At 45.1% G+C, this 5,446-nt stretch overlaps 1 protein-coding gene across 3 annotated transcripts in view; it reads left to right on the top strand.

Moving 5' to 3' along the window:
- Positions 1 to 233: 233 nt before the first annotated feature.
- Positions 234 to 5,446, top strand: part of Bpifc (BPI fold containing family C) — a 48,271-nt gene continuing 43,058 nt past the window's right edge. For 2 of the 3 annotated variants that reach the window (XM_010637610.2, XM_010637609.2), the window contains exon 1: positions 234 to 571. The gene's annotated coding sequence lies outside the window, so the exon portion shown is untranslated. The remainder of the gene's footprint in view (positions 572 to 5,446) is intronic. The other variant, XM_010637612.2, reaches the window with a different exon arrangement.

Here is a 5,446-nt window from a genome sequence, read left to right as displayed (position 1 = left end):
TCGGATGTCGGATGTGCAGCCTGGCGAGCGGGGGCACATTGCGCAGGCGCTGGTCACGACCCGGAAGGACGGACCCCGCACTTCCGCTGCGGTGCGCTCATGGCTTTCTCCCGGTGGCTCCGGAAGTGTGGTTGGTCATACGTGTTCTCGAAGTGCCGGTGTCTTTCGGGCGTCGCCTGGAGAAGCCCGGGATTGAACCTGACTCCAGAATGTTCATCGTACCGCAGGCGGGGGCACATTGCGCAGGCGCTGGTCACGACCCGGAAGGACGGACCCCGCACTTCCGCTGCGGTGCGCTCATGGCTTTCTCCCGGTGGCTCCGGAAGTGTGGTTGGTCATACGTGTTCTCGAAGTGCCGGTGTCTTTCGGGCGTCGCCTGGAGAAGCCCGGGATTGAACCTGACTCCAGAATGTTCATCGTACCGCAGCAGACATAACTCAACGTGTAGCCTCGGTTCTGTGTCGGAAAGTGGTGCTAAAACAGTCACTTCAAAGCTTACCCGCTTAACGCAACACCAGGTTCGCTAAGCCAGGAATTTGGCGATGGCCCGACTCGATGGTTCTGCTTTAAGGTTTGCTTTTCGCCTGGTGGGTTTTGTGGTGCCGGGATCGAACCCAAGGCTTTCACACTGAGCTATATCCTCAGCCTTTTTTTGGAAACAGGGTCTCCTTAGATCTCAAGATGGCGCAGGCCAGGTTGGAACTTGTGATCCTCCTGCCTCAGCCTCCCAGAGTAGTTCGAATACAGGCGTGCACTACCATGTCCAGCCAGCCTCAAAGTCTCGCTTGTGAGGACCTGTTCCTTTCACATAATATTCTAAATTCTGAGTAGAGGCATGTGTAATGAACACTCCATACCTCAACTCATGAGTTGACTTACAGGAAAATAATGTGTCTGTCTGAAAACAAAATGTAGATTCTTGAGCCCAGGAGTTAGAGGTCTGGTTCCCTTTCTATGAAGAAGAGACACAGACTGGCTGAAGAGGCAGGTGCGCGTGCACACACACACACACACACACACGCACGCACACTCCCTGTGCAGAGGAGAAGGTTACATGGGGGCACAGTTTGGAAAAGGAACTGCAGTTGTGGTTCTGCGCACAGAGCCACAACTCAGAAGTTCGAGACTGCAAACAGTCTTGAGAACCATCCAATAACATTCTGGGAACAGTCTGTTTTGAAAAAGTATATGAATAACTAGAACCAGGTAGGTGTTCATAAAAAATATTTTCTAATGCTTTGCTAGAGATAATCTCTAAGAAACTAACTTTATTCTCATGGAAATATTGTGCGTATATCTAATAAAAGCCAAGAGTGAGAGTTGGCTACTGTTTGCCTGTGAGAGCATCAGCCTTCTACTCCTCAGCTAAACTACATTCCTGCTGTCTGGCTATTGTTCACGTCCCCAACGACAACACCCCTGGACAAAGACTTTCCCGTATTGTCTCCTGGGTACCTCTTGCTCCTGAGACCCATAAAATAGACAAGGCTGCAAAGAAACCTCTCTATCTTCTTAAGGGCCAGCTCTGAATAAGATGGTATGCTTCTGTCTCAGGCATGTTTCACTTGAGCAGCCCCTGTACAAACATCAAAATCCGGTTGCTCAGGCCAGAGGAACAACTTCCAGAATGGCTCATTCTTAAGACTATTGGCAGGAGGCTGCAGGTTTTTACCACATGGACCTCCCTAAAAGGCTGTTGGGTACCCCTCAGAGCCCATGACCCAAGAGGCCAAGACAAAAGCCACAATGTCTTTCTATTCTAGCCTTAGACCTTACATGGTGTGTGATAAGTATTTCAATTTAAAATTTTATTGTGATAAATGACACATAGCCATTAATCCCCTTCAAAATACCCCCCCACCTGCAGACACAGCCCCTTGTTCTTGCCATTTGCTGAGGCAATTTTGGAAGTCCTCTTTCATGAGTATCTTTAGTTGTGCTTTTGGGGCTACCTCTCAGTGTCCTGAATCAGTTCAAAATGTTCATGGCAATTTCTTGTCAAAATGTGGTCTGGCACCAGGTCTGACACTGCAACTTCCCTAAAGTCAAAATGCCATGAAAGATCAGTGTTTTGCATTGATTCAGGACCTTGAAGCAGCCATGACAGCACAACTTAAAGACAGGAAAGAGGACTCCAGAGCTGCTTCAGAAAGTGGCAAGAACAATGCGCTAAGTGTGTTCAAAGCAGGAGGCGAATTTTGAGGGGGATCAATGGCAATGTCTTTAGTACATTATTTAAATTAAACATTAGCCATAGTTTTTTATCGCACTTCATTGTGTCATTGCTCTATCATATTTTGGTTCCAAACCAACCCATTAGTGTGGGAAGATCAACCCAAAGGCTTGAATAATAATAGATGAGGATCATTGGGGAGCATCCTGAAGGCTGGCTACCACAGAGGGTCAATTTAGATGAGGGAGAGAATATTGTCACATTTCCATTCTGAAGGATCTACCACTGTCCAAAGTTATTGAGTTAAATTTTCTCCCAGTAGGTGGCAGCTCTTGTCTCATTTCTTAAGCTTTCATCACCTACTTTGCAATATAATATACTAAGGAGACATTCAAACAATAAAAGTATGTTCCTGCCCATGCAGAGCTCACAGTTAACTGAATCAGCTCTTGCAGTGGATTGTAAAAAGGTTTCTCGGTGATATCGATACACATAGACCTGAGAACTGGGGTACATATAAGACGGTTGCTGTGCCATAGGATTCTTTAATAACAAGAAATGATGGGATTAAAGAAGGAAAACAGGACCAGAGTGACTGTGTGACCAGAATGAATGGATACATCCCAAATGAAGAGCCTTGGACTAAGCAAAGTGTGTGAGACATATTCTAGAATGTATATGAAGTCAATGGAGAGTTATTGGTGGGGGAGTCTTTGTTGCTCTTAGGTGATCAATAGAAGGTGACCACACACATAAGAGGTGTTTAGGAGCCAAGGATTTAGCTCAGTGGTTCCACTGCCTGCCTAGCAAGTGCAAGGTCCCAAGTTTGATCCCCAGTTCCAAAAAGTAAAGGTGTTTAGGAGGATCCTGTGTAGAATTATTTTGGGAGGGACTGTGCAAGTGACCCAGACTGAGCTTCCACTGTTGAAGTCTGGAGCCTCACAAAAAATACATGCCTGATGAGGAAACTATTAAAACTAGACTGACGCTGTTGCTGCCACTTCACTCGGGCTGAAGGAAATTTCTGGAACCACAGGGGAATGACTGCCATGGCCTCACCCACTATCATGAGTTTTGGAGTCTCCCTGCACCAACAACTTGCCAAACTCTCAAAAGACTACCACTTCTCTTCCAAATCCAACCCTCAAAGGTTGTGTCTGCTAGATTAGTTTTAGTTTCAGGTCTGAGCCCTGGCTCCTAAGGGGGCCTAGGAATCACAGTCTGGACTCCTTTCTAGGAGAGGCCACATTGAAATTCACTGCAGGTGCGGGAAAGGTCATTCAAGAAGTGATAGATGGGCGTCTGACCGCTATGGCACAAGGGGTCCCATCTGTGATGCGGTTACATGACTAGAAGAACGTGATGGGTAGACGACGTCTGCTCAACCTCAGCACTTAAAATTTTGGGCCACATAAGTCGTTGTTGTGGGGGAATGCCTTGTACATTGCAGGATGTTTAGCAGCACTTCTGTTCTTTGTCTGAAAATGCCATAGGCCCCTCTCCAGTTGTGAGATGGGTCGGAGCACTGCCACATGTCTCTTGGAAGGCAACATCACCCTGAGGACCACTGTGTTAGGTGGGTTAGGAAGCTCTTGGCAGCTGAGGGAATGAGGGGTGCAGTGGAACAGTGGAGAATGGATGAGCAGGGAACGTGTTGGAGAGGTGGAAACAGAGAATGGGAAACGACGTAGGTAGGAGTCTTATCAGGGAAGGTACAGCAGCAGATGCTCTAGCACAAACCCATGTAACAGAGACCAAAACAAAGCCAGAACTTATTGCTCTCTGAAGTAGCAGTTAGAGAAAACAGTGCAAAGTTAAATGTGGCCATCTGTGGCGGCTGGTCCACAGCTGAGTGCTACATAACCCACATTCTGGATTTGGATTGTTCTTATCTTTCCAGGACCTTGAGGTGCAGTGTTGTGTTAACTCAGTTTATTATTTGTTTCTTCTTTGAGCTCTTCAGACATTTTGACCATTTTGGTTTTGAATTCTTTGCCTATAATCTGCTTTGCAGGAGTTAACGTATTTGAGGCAGCATCCTGTGCCTTGCTTCCTCATATTTCTGTTTTTTGTGTGATTCAGGTTGGATGATGCAGGATAGGAGCCTTGGGTCACTGCTGTGGAGACCTATTTAGTTACATCCTGTCTCCCTGTAACGTGTCCTGGTGTTTGGCTACGTTGTGGTGTGTTATGCCCCTCTTTATCCTACTTAGTATAATATGGGAGGGCCTAACTGAGAACTGCAACTTTCAACTTCAAACATTTCCTTTTATAAAAACAAATGGACCACCTCATAGAAATTACTAGAATGCCTTCCCATGAAAATCCGCTCATTGGCTTCCCTTGGGTGTGCCTTAAGATAAACTTCTGATTTTAAAACAACTTCACATTTACAGAGTTAGTGCAAAAAATTCCCATGTACCACATACCCAGTTTTCCCTATTAACAGATTATTGTGGTATGTATCACAATTGATGAACCAATATTGATAATTTAATCAATGTGGATTCTTCATTCAAATTTCCTCAGCTTTTTTGGTGATGTCCTTTCTCTGTCCCAGGATTCCACATTGCATTTTTTTTTATGGGCATCTATTGAATTTATTGGTACATTCTAGGTAGACAGTACAGTTACATTCATTACTGGGATCTTGTACCTTTACATGCCAGGTCTTGGTTCTCATTTTTTCCCCTTGTCCCTGCCCTCCCTTCACCCCCTCCTCCCCTCCCCACCTTCAAACACTTTAATTCCATTTTTACATTTTCTCATATTTTTTTCCTTTTCCCTTATTCCCCTTTCCCTATCCTTCTCACTGTCCCTACACCTTTGGTCTTTTCTTCCTATTTCACATTGCTAATTGTCCCGTTAGGATCTTGAGTACTATTTTAGTTTTCACACCAGAGAAACTATTCGGTATTTGCATATGTGTGACTTATCTATTTCACTTAGGAGTATATCCTCAACATGTACCCATTCACCTAGGAATGAATCTACTTTCTCATTCTTTATGGCTGAGTAGTATTCCATTTTGTAGAAAAACCTCATCTTCTTTATCCAGTTTCCAACTGATGGGCAGATGGGCTGTTTCCAACTTTTAGCTATTACAAACTGTGCCACTATAAACATGGGTGTGCATATATCACTGTGGTATGATTATTTTAATTCTTTTGGAAAGATACCCAACAGAGGGATGGCTGGGTCAAATGGAACCTCTAATCCTAGTTCTTTGAGTTATCTCCATATTGACTTCCATAGTGGTTGCACCAGTCTGCA

Source organism: Fukomys damarensis, unplaced genomic scaffold (assembly GCF_012274545.1).
Source record: "Fukomys damarensis isolate Sample0158 unplaced genomic scaffold, DMR_v1.0_HiC HiC_scaffold_15, whole genome shotgun sequence".
Classification (NCBI taxonomy): domain Eukaryota; kingdom Metazoa; phylum Chordata; class Mammalia; order Rodentia; family Bathyergidae; genus Fukomys; species Fukomys damarensis.
Note: the sequence above shows the minus strand (reverse complement) of the source record. Positions and strands in the feature narration are given on the sequence as shown.